The sequence below is a fragment of the Triticum urartu genome, chromosome 5A, assembly GCF_056163025.1.
Source record: "Triticum urartu cultivar PI428250 chromosome 5A, HENAU_Tu73, whole genome shotgun sequence".
NCBI classification, from domain to species: domain Eukaryota; kingdom Viridiplantae; phylum Streptophyta; class Magnoliopsida; order Poales; family Poaceae; genus Triticum; species Triticum urartu.
The window spans coordinates 603,877,413-603,891,295 of NC_141877.1; positions in this window are offsets into that span (position 1 = coordinate 603,877,413).

A 13,883-nucleotide genomic window follows, 5' to 3' on the forward strand; every position below is an offset into this window, starting at 1 on the left:
TTTGCGACAATTCTAGCTTTGTAGATAGTAACACTACTATCAGCGTCCGTCTTCCTCTTGAAGATCCATTTAATCTCAATGGCTCGCTGATCAATGGGCAAGTCAATCAAAGTCCATACTTTGTTCTCATACATGGATCTCATCTCAGATTTCATGGCCTCAAGCCATTTCGCGGAATCTGGGCTCATCATCGCTTCCTCATAGTTCGTAGGCTCGTCATGGTCAAGTAATATGACCTCCAGAACAGGGATTACCGTACCACTCTGGTGCGGATCTCACTCTGGTTTACCTACGAGGTTCGCGGAATCTGGGCTCATCATCGCTTCCTCATAGTTCATCATCATTAGCTTCCTCACTAATTGGTGTAGTAGCCACAGGAACAGATTTCTATGATGAACTACTTTCCAATAAGGGAGCAGGTACAGTTACCTCATCAAGTTCTACTTTCCTCCCACTCACTTCTTTCGAGAGAAACTCCTTCTCTAGAAAGGATCCATTCTCAGCAACGAATATCTTACCTTCGGATCTGTGATAGAAGGTGTACCCAACAGTTTCTTTTGGGTATCCTATGAAGATTTATTTCTCCGATTTGGGTTCGAGCTTATCATGTTGAAACTTTTTCACATAAGCATCACAGTCCCAAACTTTAAGAAACGACAGCATAAGTTTCTCGCCAAACCACAGTTCATACAGTGTCATCTCCACGGATTTAGATGGTGCCCTATTTAACGTGAATGTAGCTGTCTCTAATGCATAACCCCAAAACGATAGTGGTAGATCGGTAAGAGATATCATAGATCGCACTATATCTAATAAAGTAAAGTTATGACGTTCGGACACACCATTACACTATGGTGTTCCAAGTGACGTGAGTATTGAAACTATTTCACATTGTTTTAACTGAAGGCCAAACTCGTAACTCAAATATTTTACTTCTGCGATCATATCGTAGAAACTTTTATTTTTGTTACGATGATTCTCCACTTCACTCTGAAATTCTTTGAACTTTTCAAATATTTCAAACTTGTGTTTCATCAAGTAGATATACTCATATCTGCTCAAATCATCTGTGAAGATCAGAAAATAATGATACCTGCCGCAAGCCTCAATATTTATCGGACCACATACATCAGTATGTATGATTTCCAACAAATCTGTTGCTCGCTCCATTGTTCCGGAGAACGGAGTCTTAGTTATCTTGCCCATGAGGCATGGTTCGCAAGCATCAACTGATTCATAATCAAGTGATTCCAAAAGCCCTTCAACATGGATTTTCTTCATGCGCTTTACACCAATATGACCTAAACGGCAGTGCCACAAATAAGTTGCACTATCATTATTAACTTTGCATCTTTTGGCTTCAATATTATGAAAATGGGTATCACCACGATCGAGATCCAACAAACCATTTTCACTGGGTGTATGACCATAGAAGGTTTTATTCATGTAAACAGAACAACAATTATTCTCTAACTTACATGAATAAATGTATTGCAATAAACATGATCCAATCATATTTATGCTCAACGCAAACACCAAATCACATTTATTTAGGTTCAACACTAATCCCGAAAGTATAGGGAGTGTGCGATGATGATCATATCAATCTTGGAACCACTTCCAACACACATCGTCACTTCACCCTTAACTAGTCTCTGTTTATTTTGCAACTCCCATTTCGAGTTACTACTCTTAGCAACTGAACCAGTATCAAATACCGAGGAGTTGCTATAAACACTAGTAAAGTACACATCAATAACATGTATATCAAATATAGCTTTGTTCACTTTGCCATCCTTCTTATCCACCAAATACTTGTGGTAGTTCTGCTTCTAGTGACCAGTCCCTTTGCAGTAGAAACACTTAGTCTCAGGCTTAGGTCCAGACTTGGGTTTCTTCACTTGAGCAGCAACTTGTTTGTCGTTCTTCTTGAAGTTCCCCTTCTTCCCTTTGCCATTTCTCCTGAAACTAGTGGTCTTGTCAACCATCAACACTTGATGTTTTTCTTGATTTCTACCTTCGCTGATTTTTGCATCACGAAGAGCTTGGGAATCGTTTCCGTTATCCCTTGCATATCATAGTTCATCACGAAGTTCTACTAACTTGGTGATGGTGACTAGAGAATTATGTCAATCACTATCTTATCTGGAAGATTTACTCCCACTTGATTCAAGCGATTGTAGTACTCAGACAATCTGAGCACATGCTCACTAGTTGAGCGATTCTCCTCCATCTTTTAGCTATAGAACTTGTTGGAGACTTCATATCTCTCAACTCGGGTATTTGCTTGAAATATTAACTTCAACTCCAGGAACATCTCATATGGTCCATGTCGTTCAAAACATCTTTGAAGTCCCGATTCTAAGCTGTTTAAGCATGGTGCACTAAACTATCAAGTAGTCATCATATTGAGCTAGCCAAACGTTCATAACGTCTGTATCTGCTCCTGCAATAGGTCTGTCACCTAGCGGTGCATCAAGGACATAATTCTTCTGTGTAGCAATGAGGATAAACCTCAGATCACAGATCCAATCCGCATCATTGCTACTAACATCTTTCAACTTAGTTTACTCTAGGAACATATAAAAATTAAAAGGGGAGCAACATCGCGAGCTATTGATCTACAACATAGATATGCTAATACTACCAGGACTAAGTTCATGATAAATTAAAGTTCAATTAATCATATTACTTAAGAACTCCCACTTAGATAGACATCCCTCTAATCATCTAAGTGATCACGTGATCCAAATCAACTAAACCATAACCGATCATCACGTGAAATGGAGTAGCTTTCAATGGTGAACATCACTACGTTGATCATATCTACTATATGATTCACATTCGACCTTTCGGTCTCAGTGTTCCGAGGCCATATCTGCATATGCTAGGCTCGTCAAGTTTAACCTGAGTATTCTGTGTGTGCAAAAACTGGCTTGCACCCATTGTAGATGGACGTAGAGCTTATCACACCCGATCATCACGTGGTGTCTGGGCACGACGAACTTTGGCAACGGTGCATACTCAGGGAGAACACTTTTTCTTGAAATTTAGTGAGAGATCATCCTATAATGCTACCGTCAATCAAAGCAAGATAAGATGCATAAAAGATAAACATCACATGCAATCAATATAAGTGATATGATATGGCCATCATCATCTTGTGCTTGTGATCTCCATCTCCAAAGCACCGTCATGATCACCATCATCACCGGCGCGACACCTTGATCTTCATCATAGCATCGTTGTCGTCTCGCCAATCTTGTGCTTCCATGACTATCGCTACCACTTAGTGATAAAGTAAAGAATTACAGGGCCATTGCATTGCATACAATAAAGCGACAACCATAAGACTCCTGCCAGTTGCCGATAACTCGGTTACAAAACATGATCATCTCACACAATAAAATTTAGCATCATGTCTTGACCATATCACATCACAACATGCCCTGCAAAAACAAGTTAGATGTCCTCTACTTTGTTGTTGCAAGTTTTACGTGGCTGCTACTGGGCTTAGCAAGAACCGTTCTTACCTACGCATCAAAACCACAACGATAGTTTGTCAAGTTGGTGATGTTTTAACCTTCGCAAGGACCGGACATAGCCACACTCGGTTAAACTAAAGTTGGAGAAACTGACACCCGCCAGCCACCTATGTGCAAAGCACGTCAGTAGAACCAGTCTCGCGTAAGCGTACGCGTAATGTCGGTCTGGGCCGCTTCATCCAACAAGACCGCCGAACCAAAGTATGACATGCTGGTAAGTAGTATGACTTATATCGCCCACAACTCATTTGTGTTCTACTCGTGCATATAACATCAACGCATAAAACCAGGCTCTGATACCACTGTTGGGGAACATAGTAATTTCAAAAAAAATCCTACGCTCACGCAAGTTCATGGTGATGCATAGCAACGAGAGGGGAGAGTGTTGTCCACGTACCCTCGTAGACCGTAAGCGGAAGCGTTAGCACAACACGGTTGATAGTCGTACGTCTTCACGATCCGACCGATCAAGTACCGAACGTACGACACCTCCGAGTTCAGCAGATGTTCAGCCCGATGACGTCCCTCGAACTCCGATCCAGCCAAGTGTTGAGGGAGAGTTTCGTCAGCACGACGGCGTGGTGACGATGTTGATGTTCTACCAACGCAGGGCTTCGCCTAAGCACCGCTACAGTATTATCGAGGTGGACTATGGTGGAGGGGGCACCGCACACGGCTAAGAGACGATCAACTTGATCAACTTGTGTATCTAGAGGTGCCCCCCTGCCCATGTATATAAAGGAGCAAGGGGGGAGGTGGCCGGCCTAGGAGGAGGGCGCGCCAAGGGGGGAGTCCTACTCCCACCGGGAGTAGGACTCCTCCTTTCCTTGTTGGAGTTGGAGTGAAGGAAAGAGAAGGAGAGGGAGAAGGAAAAGGGGGCTGTACCCCTTGTCCAATTCGGACAAGAGGGGGGCGCAGGCCTCCTTCCTTTTGGCCTATCTCCTCTATTCCCGTATGGCCCAATAAGGCCCATATACTCCCCGGCGAATTCCCGTAACTCTCCGGTACTCCGAAAAATACCCGAATCACTCGGAACCTTTCCAAAGTCCGAATATAGTCGTCCAATATATCGATCTTTATGTCTCGACCATTTCGAGACTCCTCGTCATGTCCCCGATATTATCCGGGACTCCGAACTCCTTCGGTACATCAAAACATATAAACTCATAATATAACTGTCATCGTAGCGTTAAGCGTGCGGACCCTACGGGTTAGAGAACTATGTAGACATGACCGAGACACGTCTCCGATCAATAACCAATAGCGGAACCTGGATGCTCATATTGGCTCCTACATATTCTACGAAGATCTTTATCGGTCAGACCGCATAACAACGTACGTTGTTCCCTTTGTCATCGGTATGTTACTTGCCCGAGATTCGATCGTCGGCATCTCAATACCTAGTTCAATCTCGTTACCGGCAAGTCCCTTTACTCGTTCCGTAATACATCATCCCGTAACTAACTCATTAGTTGCAATGCTTGCAAGGCTTAGGTGATGTGCATTACCGAGAGGGCCCAGAGATACCTCTCCGACAATCGGAGTGACAAATCCTAATCTCGAAATACGCCAACCCAACAAGTACCTTCGGAGACACTTGTATAGCACCTTTATAATCACCCAATTACGTTGTGACGTTTGGTAGCACACAAAGTGTTCCTCGGTAAACGGGAGTTGCATAATCTCATAGTCATAGGAACATGTATAAGTCATAAAGAAAACAATAGCAACAAACTAAACGATCAAGTGCTAAGCTAACGGAATGGGTCAAGTCAACCACATCATTCTCCTAATGATGTGATCCCGTTAATCAAATGACAACTCATGTATATGGTTAGGAAACATAACTATCTTTGATCAACGAGCTAGTCAAGTAGAGGCATACTAGTGACACTCTGTTTGTCTATGTATTCACACATGTATTATGTTTCGGGTTAATACAACTCTAGCATGAATAATAAACATTTATCATGATATAAGGAAATAAATAATAACTTTATTATTGCCTCTAGGGCATATTTCCTTCAATCTATAGTTCCAGTAATAAGATTGAGCACAAGAGATGAACCAGGGTTTGAGAGGAGATGGTGCCATTGAAGATGTTGATGGAGATTGCCCTCCCCAAGATTGGAGAATTGTTGGTGATGATGATGATGATGATTTCCCCCTCCGAGAGGGAAGTTCCCCCGGCGGAATCGCTCCACTGGAGGGCAAAAGTGCTCCTGCCCAAGTTCCGCCTCGAGGCGGCAGCGCTTCATCCCGAAAGGCCTCCTCTTATTTTTTTTTCTAGGTCAAAATGCCTTATGTACCAAAAGATGGGCAGTGGAGGTGGGCCGAGGAGGCCACAACCCCCCAGGGCGCGCCAGGGGGCCCTGGCGCACCCAGGTGGGTTGTGCCCACCTGGTGGGCCCCCTCTGGTAGTTATTGGCTCCAATAATTATTATATATTACATAAAAATCCCTATGAAGTTTCAGATCATTTGGAGTTGTGGAGAATAGGCAACCTGACGTAGCTTTTTCAGGTCCAGACTTCCACCTGCCAGAATTCTCCCCCTTGGTGTGTGCCTTGCAAATTATGAGAGAAAAGGCATTATAATTACTCCAAAAGCATTATTATGGATAAAAATATTATAAATAATCGTAAGAAAACATGATGCAAAATGGACGTATTAACTCCTCCAAGCTTGGACCTCGCTTGTCCTCAAGCGAAAACCGAAATCGAAAAACATGTCCACATGCTTGAGAGAGAGGTGTCGATAAAAACAAAATACGGACATAGAAGCATCATGTTGATTATTATAACAGCAACAAAATTAAACATAGGACTTTTATCATAGAACTTTTATCATATAATTCTCATGAATAAGTAATAGTTCATCACACAATCGAAGTATAAAGCAAAAACTCTATTAGAAACCAACAAACTATGTTCTCAGTCAACTTTGCAACTACAATTCATCATCTTTTCAGCAAGGGTCACGTGTCAGAGCCTTTAGGCAAGTCCACATACTCAACCATCATATAGTCTTCTATGATTGCTAACACTCACCTCGTACCCATGAGCAAAACGTTTCAACCGGACACATAGAAAGATAGGGGCTTATGATTTTGCCTCCCAACATACTAACCTCAAGGGTGATGTCAACAATAATAACTCATGCCACCCATATTCAACTAGACATATGTGCCTAGATCTTTCCTCACCACATGATGCTTGCCAAAAGAGAAAAATAAAAGGAATACAGAGAAAAACTTTGACTCTTTGCATAAAAGTAAAAGATAGGCCCTTCGTAGAGGGAAGCAGAGGTTGCTATGCGCTTATTTGTTTATATGCTCAATCCCTTAGTGCAAAAGAACGTCATGTTACATTTCCCCTTGTGATAGAGACATTTATTATTCAGTCTGTCGCTTTTATTCTTCACCATCACAAGTTCTTGCAATGCTCAATTTTCTCTTACACTAAATAATATCACACTTTTAGAAGCAATTTTTATTGCCTTTTTGCACCGATGACAACTTACTTGAGGGATCTTGCTCAATCCCTAGGTAGGTATGATGGACACTTGAAAATCAGATTTGGGTCTAAGGGTTTTTGGATGCACAAGTAGTATCTCTACCTGGTGCAGAATTTTTGGCTAGCAAAGATAGGGGGCAAGCACCACATGTTAAAGGATCTATGACAATATGACTTCTATGTGAATATGAACAAACATAAATCATTAAGTTGTCTTCCTTGTCCAACATCAACAATTTTGGCATATAATATTTTGATGAGGGCTCACAATCACAAAAGATTTCTAGGATAGTATATTTATATGTGAATCTTCTATTCCCTTATTAATTCTTTCATGAGTTGCATCATTGACTAATGCTATGTTTGTCAATCTCTAATAAAATTTTCTACTTATACTTTTCCTTATGTGTTGCCATCACCTACCATGCATAGGATTAGTATATAATCTTTTCCTTATTAATTTCCTTTCTCTTATTTGTTTCCTTTCTTATTTCTTTTCTTTTATTTGCAACATGAAAGTAAAGAAAGCAAAAACTCATACTAAACTTTATTATATAACTTGCACACAATTACAAGGATAGATCACTAAGCAAACTCTCGAAGAAGAAAGGACATAACTAAACTTTTATTCATCTAAAGCAAAAGGATCAAACTAAAATAAGTAAAAGCAAAAAGATAGTGGGATAATACGATACCGGGGCATGATACGTCTCCAACGTATCTATAATTTTTGATTGCTCCATGCTATATTATCTACTGTTTTGGACATTATTGGGCTTTATTTTCCACTTTTATAATATTTTTGGGACTAACCTATTAACCGGAGGCCCAGCCCAGAATTGCTGTTTTTTGCCTATTTTAGGGTTTCGAAGAAAATGAATATCAAACGGAGTCCAAACGGAATGAAACCTTCGGGAACGTGATTTTCTCACCGAACATGATCCAGGAGACTTGGACCCTACGTCAAGAAACAAAGGAGGAGGCCACGAGGTAGGGGGCGTGCCTACCCCCACCCCCACCTCCAGGCGCGCCCTCTACCCTCGTGGGCCCCCTGTTGCTCCACCGACGTACTCCTTCCTCCTATATATACCTATGTACCCCCAAACGATCAGATACGGAGCCAAAACCCTAATTCCACCGCCGTAACTTTCTGTATCCACGAGATCCCATCTTGGGGCCTGTTCCGGAGCTCTGCCGGAGGGGGTATCCATCATGGAGGGCTTCTACATCAACACCATAGCCTCTCCGATGAAGTGTGAGTAGTTTACCTCAGACCTTCGGGTCCATAGTTATTAGCTAGATGGCTTCTTCTCTCTTTTTGGATCTCAATACAATGATCTCCCCCTCTCTTGTGGAGATCTATTCGATGTAATCTTGTTTTTGCGGTGTGTTTGTTGAGACCGATGAATTGTGGGTTTATGATCAAGTCTATCTATGAACAATATTTGAATCTTCTCTGAATTCTTTTATGTATGATTGGTTATCTTTGCAAGTCTCTTTGAATTATCAGTTTGGTTTGGCCTACTAGATTGATCTTTCTTGCAATGGGAGAAGTGCTTAGCTTTGGGTTCAATCTTGCGGTGTCCTTTCCTAGTGACAGTAGGGGCAGCAAGGCACATATTGTATTGTTGCCATCGAGGATAACAAGATGGTTTTTTTTATCATATTGCATGAATTTATCCCTCTACATCATGTCATCTTGCTTAAGGCGTTACTCTGTTTTCATGAACTTAATACTCTAGATACATGCTGGATAGCGGTCGATGAGTGGAGTAATAGTAGTAGATGCAGGTAGGAGTCGGTCTACTTGTCTCGGACGTGATGCCTATATACATGATCATACCTAGATATTCTCATAACTATGCTCAATTCTTTCAATTGCTCAACAGTAATTCGTTCACCCAGCGTAAAATACTTATGCTCTTGAGAGAAGCCACTAGTGAGACCTATGGCCCCCGGGTCTATCTTCATCATATTAATCTTCCAATACTTAGTTATTTACTTTGCTTTTATTTTACTTTGCATCTTTATCACAAAAATACCAAAAATATTATCTTATCATATCTATCAGATCTCACTCTCGTAAGTGACCGTGAAGGGATTGACAACCCCTTATCGCGTTGGTTGTGAGGATTTATTTGCTTTGAGCGGGTACTAGGGGACGCGCGCGCAACCTCCTACTGGATTGATACCTTGGTTCTCAAAAACTGAGGGAAATACTTACGCTACTTTGCTGCATCATCCTTTCCTCTTCAGGGAAATCCAACGCAATGCTCAAGAGGTAGCAGGGCACCTCCCCCAAGCTTGGCGGAAGCCAAGGGGAGTGCCCATAGCCGATACTCAATTCTCCTTTGGTGGTGAAGAAGGTGATGATGGTGAAGAAGAAGAGATCTTGTCCTCGAATTTCCATGGCAGTGGTCCACCATCGTGAGAGGAGGAGTAAGTCTCACGAGTCCTGCAACTAGCAGCCAAACTCATACCTATAAACCTCGCCTCATACTCAAAGAATTGGTTTTGAAGATCATAGATCTGGCTTTGGAGGAAGTTGATTTTCTCGTCGAGGGTGAAGATGATGTCCTTTATGAGCTTGCATCCACCTTGTGATCACGGCAAAGGTCCGTGATCATGAGGTGATTGGCATTGAGCCCACGCTCCACCATCCCCTTGCACCGGAAGACGTCTTGCTCCACAGCTTCGAGCCTGGCCTCCACGGTTCCCATCCCCTTGGGACATGGCACATCGCGGAGCTGAAGCACCCCTCATGCATCTGGATGACCTAAGGGTGTTGTACCACCTCCCGCGGATATGGGTTGATGACGTTCTTGAAGAACTTGTCCTTGGAGGAGCTTGAGGAGGCCATGGTAGATGGGATCTAACAAAAAACAGCAAGGAAAAAGAGAACAGGGGATTTCTCCGCGATACGGTGATCAACAGGTACGGGAAGTATATATAGATTTTTTTTATCTTGGAGGACAAGTATATGGTAGAAAAATAGAGTACGGGAGGTGTCCTAGGTGGGCACAACCCACCTGGGCGTGCCAGGCTTGCCTAGCGCGCCCTGGTGTCTTGTGCCCACCAAGGGACGCTCCCTGGAAGTTTCTTTATTCCCAAAAATTTAAAATATTCCAAAACTGATAAATAAATTGTGGATTTTTCAGAGTCCATTTACTTACCGTATCACGTACCTTCTTATTTTCACGATTCTGAAGTGTTCCCGAAGGACTCTTTTATGTGTTCTTCCGGTGTCATGGTTTGGATTATATTACTTTCAATATTAATAGGCGTACCTGAGATATAATGCTTTATTCATTGTCCATTGACAACCTTCGGATTAGTACCTTCGGAATTATTTATTTTGATGGCTCCGGACAGGTAAACCTCCTCGATAACGTATGGGCCTTCCCATTTTGAGAGGATTTTTCCTGCAAAGAATCTGAAACAAGAGTTGTACAAAAGAACATATTCTTCGACTTTAAACTCACGCTTTTGAATTCTTTTGTCATGCCATCTTTTTACTTTTTCTTTAAATAGTTTTGCATTTTTATAAGCTTGGTTTCTCCATTCATCTAATGAGCTAATATCAAATAATCTATTTTCACCAGCAAGTTTGAAATCATAATTGAGTTCTTTGATTGCCCAATATGCTTTATGTTCTAACTCAAGAAGCAAATGACATGCTTTTCCATAAAGCATTTTATAAGGAGACATACCCATAGGATTTTTATAAGCTATTCTATAAGCCCAAAGTGCATCATCTAATTTCTTAGACCAATTCTTCCTGGACCTATTGATAGCCTTTTGCAAAATTAATTTTATTTCTCTATTGCTAAGTTCTACTTGACCACTAGACTGAGGATGATAGGGTGATGCAATTCTATGGTTAACATCATACTTGGCAAGCATTTTACGGAAAGCACCATGAATAAAGTGTGAACCACCATCAGTCATTAAATATCTATGGACTCCAAACCTTGGGAAAATAAGTTCCTTAAGCATTTTAATAGAGGTGTTATGATCAGCACTACTAGTTGGAATAGCTTCTACCCATTTAGTAACATAATCAACAGCAACCAAAATATGTGTATACCAATTAGAGAAAGGAAAAGGTCCCATGTAATCAAATCCCCAAACATCAAATGGTTCAACAGTAAGTGAATAATTCATAGGCATTTCTTAACACTTACCGATATTACCTATTCTTTGACATTCGCCGCAAGATAAGACGAACTTACGGGCATACTTGAAGAGAGTAGGCCAATAAAATCCAGATTGTAATACCTTGTGAGCAGTTCTATCTCCAGCATGATGCCCTCCATAAGCCTCAGAGTGACATTTCCGTAGGATTTGTCCCTGTTCATGCTCAGGTACACAACGTCTAATAATACCATCTACTCCTTCTTTATAAAGATGTGGATCATCACAAAAGTAATGTCTTAAATCATAGAAGAATTTTTCCTTTTGTTGGCATGTGAAGCTAGGTGGTAAATATTTAGCAACAATGTAATTAGCATAATCAGCATACCAAGGAGTACTATGAGAAACATTTATTGTAGCTAACTGCTCATCAGGAAAACTATCATCAATAGGTAGTGGGTCATCTAGCACATTTTCAAGTCTAGACAAATTATCAGCAACTGGGTTCTCAGCTCATTTTCTATCAATGATATGTAAATCAAGTTCTTGTAACAAGAGAACCCATCGAATAAGTCTAGGTTTAACATCTTTCTTTTCCATAAGATATTTAATAGCAGCATGGTCTGTGTGAACAGTTACTTTGGAATCAACAATATAAGGTCTAAATTTATCACAAGCAAACACAACTGCTAAGAATTATTTTTCAGTAGTAGCATAATTTCTTTGAGCACTGTCTAGAGTTTTACTAGCATAATGAATAACATTGAGTTTCTTATCAACTCTTTGTCCTAGAACAACACCAACAGCATAATCACTAGCATCACACATAATTTCAAAAGGCAAGTTCCAATTAGGTGGTTGAACAATAGGTGCAGAAATTAAGGCTTTCTTAAGTGTTTCAAAGGCTTCTAAACAATCATCATAAAAACAAAAGGAATATCCTTCTCCAAGAGACTAGTAAGAGGCCTTGAAATTTTTGAGAAGTCTTTGATAAATCTCCTATAGAAACCAGCATGACCCAAGAAACTATGAATACCTTTTATATCTTTAGGACATGGCATTATCTCAATTGCATCAACCTTAGCTTTGTCCACTTCAATACCTCTTTCAGAAATTTTATGACCCAAGATAATGCCTTCATTAGCCATAAAGTGGCGCTTTTCCCAATTCAAGACAAGATTTGTTTGTTTACATCTCTGCAAAACTCGATCAAGATTGCTTAAACAATCATCAAAAGACTTCCCATAAACTGAAAAGTCATCCATGGAAACCTCAACAATCTTTTCACAAAAGTCAGAGAATATAGCAGTCATACATCTTTGAAAGGTAGAAGGTGCATTACATAAGCCAAAAATCATACGTCTATAAGCATAGGTTCCAAAGGGAGAAGTAAAAGTGGTCGTTTCTTGATCAGGTTGAGAAACAGGTATTTGTGAAAAGCCAGAATATCCATCAAGGAATCAAAAGTGTGTGTGCTTAGATAATATTTCAAGCATTTGATCAATAAAAGGCAAAGGGTAATGATCTTTTCTAGTTGCTTTGTTTAATTTTCTAGAATCAATTACCATTCTATAGCCTGTGACAATTCTTTGTGGAATAAGTTCATTCTTATCATTAGGAACAACAGTAATACCTCCTTTCTTAGGAACACAATGAACAAGACTTACCCATCTACTATCATCTATAGGATAGATTATACTTGCTTCCAGAAGTTTTAATATTTCCGTTCTTACCACTTCTTTCATCCTCGGATTTAACCGACGTTGGTGATCAACAACGGGTTTAGCATCAGGTTCCATATTAGTTTTGTGCTGACATGGAGTGGGACTAATGCCCTTTAAATCATCAAGAATATATCCAATAATAGCTTGGTGCTTCCTTAGAACTTTCAATAATCTTTCTTCTTCATGTTCTGAAAGGTTAGCACTAATAATAACAGGATATATCTTCTTTTCATTAAGATAAGCATATTTCAAAGTGTCTGGCAATTGTTTTAATTTAAACACAGGATCACCTTTAGGTGGAGGAGGACCTCCTAGAGTTTCAATAGGCAAATTGTGTTTAAGTAGAGGACGTTGTTCAAAGAATTTTTTATCTATTTCATTTCTTTCATGCATATGAAAATCATTCTCATGGTCTAGCAAATATTGTTCTAAAGGATCAGTAGGTGGTACAACAATAGAAGCAAGACCAATTAATTCATCTTTACCAGGCAATTCTTTTTCATGAAGATTTCTACTAAACTTGGAAAAATTAAACTCATGAGACTCATCACCAAAGCTAACACCAACAATTTGTTTCTTACAGTCTATCTTGGCATTAACTGTATTCAAGAAAGGTCTACCAAAAATAATGGGACAAAAGTCATCTTGTGGGGAACCAAGAACAAGAAAATCAGTAGGGTATTTTATTTTCCCACACAAGACTTCAACATCTCTAATAATCCCAACTGGTGATATGGTGTCTCTATTAGCAAGTTTAATTGTAACATCTATTTCTTCTATTTCTACAGGTGGTATGTATTTCATAATTTCTTGATATAAGGTGTAAGGAATAGCACTCACACTAGCACCCATGTCACATAAACCATGATAACAGTGATCTCCTATTTTAACTGAGATGACAGGCATGCCAACAACGGGTCTATGTTTATCTTTCTTATCAAGTTTGGCAATTCTAGCAGCTTCTTC